Source organism: Aegilops tauschii, chromosome 2 (genome assembly GCF_002575655.3).
Source record: "Aegilops tauschii subsp. strangulata cultivar AL8/78 chromosome 2, Aet v6.0, whole genome shotgun sequence".
Taxonomy (NCBI): Eukaryota; Viridiplantae; Streptophyta; class Magnoliopsida; order Poales; family Poaceae; genus Aegilops; species Aegilops tauschii.
In genome coordinates, this window is record NC_053036.3 from 446,383,476 (window position 1) to 446,396,000 (window position 12,525).

Below are 12,525 nucleotides of genomic sequence, written 5' to 3' on the forward strand. Positions count from 1 at the left end.
ACTAATAATAACATGATATATCTTCTTTTCATGAAGAGATAAGCATATTTCAAAGTATCAGGCAATTGTTTAAGCTCAAACACGGGATCACCCTTGGGTGGAGGAGGATCCCCAAGGATTTCAACAGGCAAATTGTGTTTCAAAACAGGCCCTTGATTAAAGAATATTTCATCTAATTCCTTTCTTTCATTCATAAACATATCATTTTCATGGTCTAGCAAATACGAAATTTAGAGAAATTAAAATCATGAGACATATCCCCGAAACTTACAGTAATAATTTCTTTCTCACAGTCTATCTTGGCATTAACAGTATTCAAGAAAGGTCTACCAAATATAATGGGACAAAAATCATCTTGTGGGGAAGCAAGAACAAGAATCAGTAGGGTATTTTATTTTCCCACACAAGACTTCAACATCTCTAACAATCCCAATTGGTGATATAGTATCCCTATTGGCAAGCTTAATAGTAACATCAACATCTTCTATCTCAGCAGGTGCAATATCATTCATAATTTCTTGATATAAGGAAAAAGGAATTGCACTCACACTAGCACCCACATCACATAAGCCATGATAACAATGATCTCCTATTTTAACAGAAACAACAGGCATGCCAACAACAGGTATATGTTTACCTTTCATATTGGGTTTAGCAATCCTAGCAGCTTCATCACAAAAATAAATAGCATGCCCCTCAATATTGTCGACCAAGAGATCTTTAACCATAGCAATACTAGGTTCAACTTTAATTTGTTCAGGGGGTGTAGGTGTTCTAGTGTAACTCTTACGAACCACAGTTGAAGCTTTAGCATGATCCTTTATTCTAACAAGAAAAGGTGGTTTCTCAATATAAGCAGTAGGAACAATAGGATCAACATTATAGATATTAGTTTCTTCTTCAACTTTAATAGGTTCTACTACTTTCACTTCAATGGGAGGATGATATTTAAACCACTTCTCCTTGGAGAGATCAACATTAGTAGCAAATGATTCACAAAAGGAAGCTACTATCTCAGAGGCAAGTCCATATTTAGTGCTAAAATCACGAAAAGCATCGGTATCCATAAAAGATTTAACACAATAAAACTTAAGGTTTATACCTGACTCATTACCTTCGTCGAGTTTTCCAATAAATCCCATTTGATTTCAATATCCTTCTTCATAAAAGAACCAGTACAAGAAGTATCGAGCATGGATTGATCATTACAAGAAAGCTGAGCATAAAAATTCTAAATAATAATTTCTCTCGAGAGCTCATGATTGGGGCATGAATATAACATTGAATTAAACCTCCCCCAAGCTTGAGTGATACTTTCTCCTTCACGAGGCCAAAAATTACATATATAGTTCCGATCATGATGAACCAGATGCATTGGATAAAACTTCTGATGAAATTCCAATTTTAATTGGTTGTAGTTCCATGATCCGATTGTTGGGGAACGTAGTAATTTCAAAAAAATTCCTACGCACACGCAAGATCATGGTGATGCATAGCAACGAGAGGGGAGAGTGTTGTACGTACCCTCGTAGACCGACAGCGAAAGCGTTATCACAACGCGGTTGATGTAGTCGTATGTCTTCACGATCCGACCGATCAAGTACCGAACGTACGGCACCTCCGAGTTCTACACACGTTCAGCTCGATGACGTCCCTCGAACTCCGATCCAGCCGAGTGTTGAGGGAGAGTTTCGTCAGCACGACGGCGTGGTGACGATGATGATGTTCCACCGACGCAGGGCTTCGCCTAAGCTCCGCAACGATATTATCGAGGTGTAATATGGTGGAGGGGGGCACCGCACACGGCTAAAATATCGTATATCAAGTGTGTGTCCATGGGGTGCCCCCTGCCCCCGTATATAAAGGAGCAAGGGAGGAGGAGGCCGGCCCTAGGAGGGGGCGCGCCAAGTGTGGAGTCCTACTAGGACTCCCTAGTCCTAGTAGGATTCCACCTCCCATATGGAATAGGAAAAGAGGAAGGGAAAAGGAGAAGGAAGGAAGGGGGCGCCCCCCTTCCCTAGTCCAATTCGGACCAGACCAAGGGGAGGGGTGCGGCCACCCTTGAGGCCCTTTTCCTTCTTTCCCGTATGGCCCAATAAGGCCCAATACGTATTCCCGTAACTCTCCGGTACTCCGAAAAATACCCGAATCACTCGGAACCTTTCCGAAGTTCGAATATAGTCGTCCAATATATCGATCTTTACGTCTCGGCCATTTCGAGACTCCTCGTCATGTCCCCGATCTCATCCGGGACTCCGAACTCCTTCGGTACATCAAAACTCAATAAAACTGTCATCGTAACTTTAAGCGTGCGGACCCTTTGGGTTCGAGAACTATGTACACATGACCGAGACACCTCTCCGGTCAATAACCAATAGCGGGACCTGGATGCCCATATTGGCTCCCACATATTCTACGAAGATCTTTATCGGTCAGACCGCATAACAACATACGTTGTTCCCTTTGTCATCGGTATGTTACTTGCCCGAGATTCGATCATCGGTATCTCGATACCTAGTTCAATCTCGTTACCGGCAAGTCTCTTTACTCGTTCCGTAATACATCATCCCGCAACTAACTCATTAGTCACAATGCTTGCAAGGCTTATAGTGATGTGCATTACCGAGTGGGCCCAGAGATACCTCTCCGACAATCGGAGTGACAAATCCTAATCTCGAAATACGCCAACCCAACAAGTACCTTTGGAGACACCTTTATAATCACCCAGTTACGTTGTGACGTTTGGTAGCACACAAAGTGTTCCTCCGGTAAACGGGAGTTGCATAATCTCATAGTCATAGGAACATGTATAAGTCATGAAGAAAGCAATAGCAACATACTAAACGATCGGGTGCTAAGCTAACGGAATGGGTCAAGTCAATCACGTCATTCTCCTAATGAGGTGATCCCGTTAATCAAATGACAACTCATGTCTATGGCTAGGAAACATAACCATCTTTGATTAACGAGCTAGTCTGGTAGAGGCATACTAGTGACACTCTTGTTTGTCTATGTATTCACACATGTATTATGTTTCCGGTTAATACAATTCTAGCATGAATAATAAACATTTATCATGATATAAGGAAATATATATTTCCTTATATCATGATAAATGTTTATTATTCATGCTAGAATTGTATTAACCGGATATTTCCTTATATCATGATAAATGTTTATTATTCATGCTAGAATTGTATTAACCGGAAACATAATACATGTGTGAATACATAGACAAACAAGAGTGTCACTAGTATGCCTCTACCAGACTAGCTCGTTAATCAAAGATGGTTATGTTTCCTAGCCATAGACATGAGTTGTCATTTGATTAACGGGATCACCTCATTAGGAGAATGACGTGATTGACTTGACCCATTCCGTTAGCTTAGCACTCGATCGTTTAGTATGTTGCTATTGCTTTCTTCATGACTTAGTTATTGGGCCATACGGGAAAGAAGGAAAAGGGCCTCAAGGGTGGCCGCACCCCTCCCCTTGGTCTGGTCCGAATTGGACTAGGGAAGGGGGGCGCCCCCTTCCTTCCTTCTCCTTTTCCCTTCCTCTTTTCCTATTCCATATGGGAGGTGGAATCCTACTAGGACTAGGGAGTCCTAGTAGGACTCCACACTTGGCGCGCCCCCTCCTAGGGCCGGCCTCCTCCTCCCTTGCTCCTTTATATACGGGGGCAGGGGGCACCCCATGGACACACACTTGATATACGATATTTTAGCAGTGTGCGGTGCCCCCCTCCACCATATTACACCTCGATAATACCGTTGCGAGCTTAGGTGAAGCCCTGCATCGGTGGAACATCATCATCGTCACCACGCCGTCGTGCTGACGAAACTCTCCCTCAACACTCGGCTAGATCGGAGTTCGAGGGACGTCATCGAGCTGAACGTGTGTAGAACTTCGGAGGTGTCGTGCGTTCGGTACTTGATCGGTCGGATCGTGAAGACGTACGACTACATCAACCGCGTTGTGATAACGCTTCCGCTGTCGGTCTACGAGGGTACGTGGACAACACTCTCCCCTCTCGTTGCTATGCATCACCATGATCTTGCGTGTGCGTAGGAAATTTTTTGAAATTACTACGTTACCCAACAGTGGCATCCGAGCCTGGTTTTATGCGTTGATGCTATGCACGAGTAGAACACAAGTGAGTTGTGGGCGATATAAGTCATACTGCTTACCAGCATGTCATACTTTGGTTCAGCGGTATTGTGAGATGAAGCGGCCCGGACCGACATTACGCGTACGCTTACGCGAGACTGGTTTCACCGTTGCGAGCACTCGTTGCTTAAAGGTGACCGGCGGGTGTCTGTCTCTCTCACTTTAGTTGAACCGAGTGTGGCTACGCCCGGTCCTTGCGAAGGTTAAAACAGCACCAAGTTGACAAACTATCGTTGTGGTTTTGATGCGTAGGTAAGAACGGTTCTTGCTAAGCCCGTAGCAGCCACGTAAAACATGCAACAACAAAGTAGAGGACGTCTAACTTGTTTTTGCAGGGCATGTTGTGATGTGATATGGTCAAGACATGATGTGATATAATTTGTTGTAGGAGATGATCATGTTTTTGTAACCGAGTTATCGGCAACTGGCAGGAGCCATATGGTTGTCGCTTTATTGTATGAGATGCAATCGCCATGTAATAGTTTTACTTTATCAATAAGCGGTAGCGATAGTCGTAAAAGCAATAACTTGGCGAGACGACAACGATACTACGATGGAGATCAAAGTGTCGCGCCGGTGACGATGGTGATCATGACGGTGCTTCGGAGATGGAGATCACGAGCACGGTGCTTCGGAGATGGAGATCACAAGCACAAGATGATGATGGCCATATCATATCACTTATATTGATTGCATGTGATGTTAATCCTTTATGCATCTTATCTTGCTTTGATCGACGGTAGCATTATAAGATGATCTCTCACTAAAATTTCAAGATAAAAGTGTTCTCCCTGAGTATGCACCATTGCAAAAGTTCTTCGTGCTGAGACATCATGTGTTAATCGGGTGTGATAGGCTCTATGTTCAAATACAACGGGTGCAAAATAGTTGCACACGCGGAATACTCAGGTTAAACTTGATGAGCCTAGCATATACAGATATGGCCTCGGAACACAGAGACTGAAAGGTCGAGCGTGAATCATATAGTAGATATGATCAACATAGTGATGTTCACCATTGAAACTACTCCATCTCACGTGTTAATCGGACATGGTTTAGTTGATTTGGATCACGTAATCACTTAGATGATTAGAGGGATGTCTATCTAAGTGGGAGTTCTTAAGTAATATGATTAATTGAACTTAAATTTATCATGAACTTAGTCCTGATAGTATTTTTGCAAATTATGTTGTAGATCAATAGCTCGCGTTGTTGCTTCCCTGTGCTTATTTTTGATATGATTCCTAGAGAAAATTATGTTGAAAGATGTTAGTAGCAAAGATGCGGATTGGATCCGTGATCTGAGGATTATCCTCATTGCTGCACAGAAGAATTATGTCCTTGATGCACCGCTAGGTGACAGACCTATTGCAGGAGCAGATGCAGATGTTATGAACGTTTGGCTAGCTCAAATATGATGACTACTTGATAGTTTAGTGCACCATGCTTAAACGGCTTAGAATCGGGACTTCAAAGACGTTTTGAACATCATGGACCATATGAGATGTTCCAGGAGTTGAAGTTAATATTTCAAGCAAATACCCGAGTTGAGAGATATGAAGTCTCCAACAAGTTCTATAGCTAAAAGATGGAGGAGAATCGCTCAACTAGTGAGCATGTGCTCAGATTGTCTGGGTACTACAATCGCTTGAATCAAGTGGGAGTTAATCTTCCAGATAAAATAGTGATTGACAGAATTCTCTAGTCACCATCACCAAGTTAGTAGAACTTCGTGATGAACTACAGTATGCAAGGGATGACGAAAGTAATTTCCGAGCTCTTCGTGATGCTGAAATCGACGAAGGTAGAAATCAAGAAAAACATCAAGTGTTGATGGTTGACGAGACCACTAGTTTCAAGAAAAGGGCAAAGGGAAGAAGGGGAACTTCAAGAAGAACGGCAAGCAAGTTGCTGCTCAAGTGAAGAAGCCCAAGTCTGGTCCTAAGCCTGAGACTAAGTGCTTCTACTGCAAAGGGACTGGTCACTGGAAGCGGAACTACCCCAACTATTTGGTGGATAAGAAGGATGGCAAAGTGAACAAAGGTATATTGGATATACATGTTATTGATGTGTACTTTACTAGTGTTTATAGCAACCCCTCGGTATTTGATACTGGTTCAGTTGCTAAAGTAGCAACTCGAATCGGGAGTTGCAGAATAAACAGAGACTAGTAAAAGGCGAGGTGACGATGTGTGTTGGAAGTAGTTCCAAGATTGATATGATCATCATCGCACACTCCCTGTACTTTCGGGATTAGTGTTGAAACTAAATAAGTGTTATTTGGTGTTTGCGTTGAGCATGAATATGATTTGATCATGTTTATTGCAATACGGTTATTCATTTAAGTTAGAGAACAATAGTTGTTCTGTTTACATGAATAAAAACCTTCTATGGTCATACACACCAACGAAAATGGTTTGTTGGATCTCGATCATAGTGATACACATATTCATAATATTGAAGCCAAAAGATGCAAAGTTAATAATGATAGTGCAACTTATTTGTGGCACTGCCGTTTAGGTCATATTGATGTAAAGTGCATGAAGAAACTCCATACTGATGGGATTTTGGAATCACTTGATTATGAATCACTTGATGGGCAAGATGACTAAAACGCCGTTCTCCGGAACTATGGAGAGAGCAACAGATTTGTTGGAAATCATACATACAGATGTATGTCGTCCGATGAATATTGAGGCTCGTAGCAGGTATCATTATTTTATGACCTTCACAGATGATTTGAGCAGATATGGGTATATCTACTTAATGAAACAGAAGTCTGAAACATTTGAAAAGTTCATATAACTTCAGAGTGAAGCGGAAAATCATCGTAACAAGCAAATAAAGTTTCTACGATCTGATCGTGGAGAAGAGTATTTGAGTTACGAGTTTGGCCTTCAGTTAAAACAATGTGAAATAGTTTCACTACTCACGCCACCTGGAACACCACGATGTAATGGTGTGTCTGAACATCGTAACCGTACTTTATTAGATATGGTGCGATATATGATGTCTCTTACCGATCTACCACTATCGTTTTGGGGTTATGCATTAGAGACAGCTGCATTCACGTTAAATAGGGTACCATCTAAATCCGTTGGGACGACATCTTATGAACTGTGGTTTGGCAAGAAACCAAAGTTGTCGTTTCTTAAAGTTTGGGGTTGCGATGCTTATGTGAAAAGGTTTCATCCTGATAAGCTCAAACCCAAATCGGAGAAATGTGTCTTCATAGGATACCCAAAGGAGATAGTTGGGTACACCTTCTATCACAGATCCGAAGGCAAGACATTCGTTGCTAAGAATGGATCCTTTCTAGAGAAGGAGTTTCTCTCGAAAGAAGTGAGTGGGAGGAAAGTAGAACTTGATGAGGTAACTGTACCTGCTCCCTTATTGGAAAGTAGTTCATCACAGAAATCTGTTCCTGTGACTCCTGCACCAATTAGTGAGGAAGTTAATGATGATGATCATGGAACTTTAGATCAAGTTATTACTGAACCTCGTAGGTCAACCAGAGTAAGATCCGCACCAGAGTGGTACGGTAAATCCTGTTCTGGAGGTTATGTTACTAGACCATGACGAACCTACGAACTATGAGGAAACGATGATGAGCCCAGATTCCGCGGAATGGCTTGAGGCCATGAAATCTGAGATAAGATCCATATAAGAGAACAAAGTGTGGACTTTGATTGACTTGCCCAATGATCGGCGAGCCATTGAGATTAAATGGATCTTCAAGAGGAAGACAGACGTTGATAGTAGTGTTACTATCTACAAAGCTAGACTTGTCGAAAAAAGGTTTTTGACAAAGTTCAAGGTGTTGACTACGATGAGATTTTCTCACTCGCAGCGATGCTTAAGTCTGTCCGAATCATGTTTAGCAATTGCCGCATTTTATGAAATCTGGCAAATGGATAAACAAAACTGCATTCCTTAATGGATTTATTAAAGAAGAGTTGTATATGATGCAACAGAAGGTTTTGTCAATCCTAAAGGTGCTAAACAAAATATGCAAACTCCAGCAATCCATCTATGGACTGGTGCAAGCATCTCGGAGTTGGAATATACGCTTTGATAAGTTGATCAAAGGATATAGTTTTATACAGACTTGCGATTAAGCCTGTATTTACAAGAAAGTGAGTGGGAGCACTACAGCATTTCTGATAAGTATATGTGAATGACATATTGTTGATCAGAAATAATGTAAGATTATTCTGCAAAGCATAAAGGAGTGTTTGAAAGGATTTTTTCAAAGAAAGACCTCGGTGAAGCTGCTTACATATTGAGCATCAAGATCTATAGAGATAGATCAAGACGCTTGATAAAGTTTTTTCAATGAGTACATACCTTAACAAGATTTTGAAGTAGTTCAAAATAGAACAGTCAAATAAAGAGTTCTTGCCTGTGTTACAAGGTGTGAAATTGAGTAAGACTCAAAGCCCGGCCACGGCAGAAGATAGAAAGAGAATGAAAGTCATTCCCTATGCCTTGGCCATAGGTTCTACAAAGTATGCCATGCTGTGTACCAGATCTATTGTATACCCTACACTGATTTTGGCAAGGGAGTACAATAGTGATCTAGGAGTAGATCACTGGACAGCGGTCAAAATTATCCTTAGTGGAATAAGGATATGTTTCTCGATTATGGAAGTGACAAAAGGTTCGTCGTAAAGGGTTACGTCGATGCAAGTTTTGACACTAAATCTAGATGACTCTAAGTCTCGGTCTAGATACATATTGAAAGTGGGAGCAATTAGCTAGAGTAGCTCCGTGCAGAGCATTGTAGACATAGAAATTTGCAAAATACTTACGGATCTGAATGTGGCAGACCCCTTGACTAAAATTATCTCACAATCCAAACATGGTCACACCTTAGTACTCTTTGGGTGTTAATCACATAGCGATGTGAACTAGATTATTGACTCTAGTAAACCCTTTGAGTGTTGGTCACATAGAGATGTGAACTATGGGTGTTAATCACATGGTGATGTGAATTATTGATGTTAAATCACATGGCGATGTGAACTAGATTATTGACTCTAGTGCAAGTGGGAGACTGAAGGAAATATGCCCTAGAGGCAATAATAAAGTATTATATATTTCCTTATATCATGATAAATGTTTATTATTCATGCTAGAATTGTATTAACCGGAAACATAATACATGTGTGAATACATAGACAAACAAGAGTGTCACTAGTATGCCTCTACCAGACTAGCTCGTTAATCAAAGATGGTTATGTTTCCTAGCCATAGACATGAGTTTTCATTTGATTAACGAGATCACCTCATTAGGAGAATGACGTGATTGACTTGACCCATTCCGTTAGCTTAGCACCCGATCGTTTAGTATGTTGCTATTGCTTTCTTCATGACTTATACATGTTCCTATGACTATGAGATTATGCAACTCCCGTTTACCGGAGGAACACTTTGTGTGCTACCAAACGTCACAACGTAACTGGGTGATTATAAAGGTGCTCTACAGGTGTCTCCAAAGGTACTTGTTGGGTTGGCGTATTTCGAGATTAGGATTTGTCACTCCGATTGTCGGAGAGGTATCTCTGGGCCCACTCGGTAATGCACATCACTATAAGCCTTGCAAGCATTGTGACTAATGAGTTAGTTGCGGGATGATGTATTACGGAACGAGTAAAGAGACTTGCCAGTAACAAGATTGAACTAGGTATCGAGATACCGACGATCGAATCTCAGGCAAGTAACATACCGATGACAAAGGGAACAACGTATGTTGTTATGCGGTCTGACCGATAAAGATCTTCGTAGAATATGTGGGAGCCAATATGGGCATCCAGGTCCTGCTATTGGTTATTGACCGGAGAGGTGTCTCGGTCATGTGTACATAGTTCTCGAACCCAAAGGGTCCGCACGCTTAAAGTTACGATGACAGTTTTATTGATTTTTGATGTACCGAAGGAGTTCGGAGTCCCGGATGAGATCGGGGACATGACGAGGAGTCTCGAAATGGCCGAGACGTAAAGATCGATATATTGGACGACTATATTCGGACTTCGGAAAGGTTCCGAGTGATTCGGGTATTTTTCGGAGTACCGGAGAGTTACGGGAATACGTATTGGGCCTTATTGGGCTATACGGGAAAGAAGGAAAAGGCCTCAAGGGTGACCGCACCCCTCCCCTTGGTCTGGTCCGAATTGGACTAGGGAAGGGGGGCGCCCCCTTCCTTCCTTCTCCTTTTCCCTTCCTCTTTTCCTATTCCATATGGGAGGTGGAATCCTACTAGGACTAGGGAGTCCTAGTAGGACTCCACACTTGGCGCGCCCCCTCCTAGGGCCGGCCTCCTCCTCCCTTGCTCCTTTATATACGGGGGCAGGGGCACCCCATGGACACACACTTGATATACGATATTTTAGCCGTGTGTGGTGCCCCCCTCCACCATATTACACCTCGATAATACCGTTGCGAGCTTAGGCGAAGCCCTGCGTCGGTGGAGCATCATCATCGTCACCACGCCGTCGTGCTGACGAAACTCTCCCTCAACACTCGGCTGGATCGGAGTTCGAGGGACGTCATCGAGCTGAACGTGTGTAGAACTTCGGAGGTGTCGTGCGTTCGGTACTTGATCGGTCGGATCGTGAAGACGTACGACTACATCAACCGCGTTGTGATAACGCTTCCGCTGTCAGTCTACGAGGGTACGTGGACAACACTCTCCCCTCTCGTTGCTATGCATCACCATGATCTTGCGTGTGCGTACGAATTTTTTTGAAATTACTACGTTACCCAACACATATTTCCTTCACCGATATCATCACATAGCCTATACCATGTTAATGCCTTTCCCTGCAAAGATAAATGGAAGAACTTTTCTTGACAACATCCTTGGGCAAACCTGCAAGCTTAAATAATCCACAAAGTTCATCCACATAGATTAGGTGCATATCAGGATGTAATGTTCCATCTCCTGCATAAGGATTAGCTAACAGTTTCTCTATCATACCCAAAGGAATTTCATAATAAATATTTTCAGTAGGTGCGAAGGTTGAGGAGAAACTCTCTGCTCTTCCGGTCGGGGTGAAGATACCCGAACAAGCCCCTCAAAGGATTATTTTCCATAGTAACAAATGGCGGTAAATTTCAGCACACTATATAAATGTTTCCTTACCAAATTCCACTTACCAAAGGTGCTTCACTCCCCGGCAACGGCGCCAGAAAAGAGTCTTGATGACCCACAAGTATAGGGAATCTATCATAGTCCTTTCGATAAGTAAGAGTGTCGAACCCAACGAGGAGCAGAAGGAAATGACAAGCGGTTTTCGGCAAGGTAATCTCTGCAAGCACTGAAATTATCGGTAACAAATAGTTCTGTGATAAGATAATTTGTAACAGGTAACAGGTAACAAAATTAGCTAAGGTGCAGCAAGGTGGCCCAATCCTTTTTGTAGCAAAGGACAAGCCTGGACGAACTCTTATATAAAGCAAAGCGCTCCCGAGGACACATGGGAATTACTGTCAAGCTAGTTTTCATCATGCTCATATGATTCGCGTTTGTTACTTTCATAATTTGGTATGTGGGTGGACCGTGCTTGGGTGCTGCCCTTCCTTGGACAAGCCTCCCACTTATGATTAACCCCTTTCGCAAGCACCCGCAACTACGAAAGAATAATTAAGATAAATCTAACCATAGCATGAAACATATGGATCCAAATCAGCCCCTTACGAAGCAACGCATAAACTAGGGTTTAAGCTTCTGTCACTCTAGCAACCCATCATCTACTTATTACTTCCCAATGCCTTCCCCTAGGCCCAAATCATGGTGAAGTGTCATGTAGTCGACGTTCACATAACACTACTAAAGGAGAGACAACATACATCTCATCAAAATATCGAATGGATACCAAATTCACATGATTACTTATAAGAAGACTTCTTCCATGTCCTTAGGAACAAACGTAACTACTCACAAAGCATATCCATGTTCATAATCAGAGGAGTATTAATCATCATTAAGGATCTGAACATATGATCTTCCACCGAGTAAACCAACTAGCATCACCTACAGGGAGTAATCAACACTACTAGCAACCCACAGGTACCAATCTGAGGTTTTGAGACAAAGATCAGATACAAGAGATGAACTAGCGTTTGAGACGAGATGGTGCTGGTGAAGATGTTGATGGAGATTGACCCCCTCTCGATGAGAGGATCGTTGGTGATGGCGATGGCTTTGATTTCCCCCTCCTGCAGGGAAGTTCCCCGGCAGAACAACTCCGCCGGAGCCCTAGATTGGTTCTGCCCAATTTTCGCCTCGAGACGGCGGCGCTTCATCCTGAAAGCTTCCTTCTGATTTTTTCCAGGTAAAACACACCATATAGC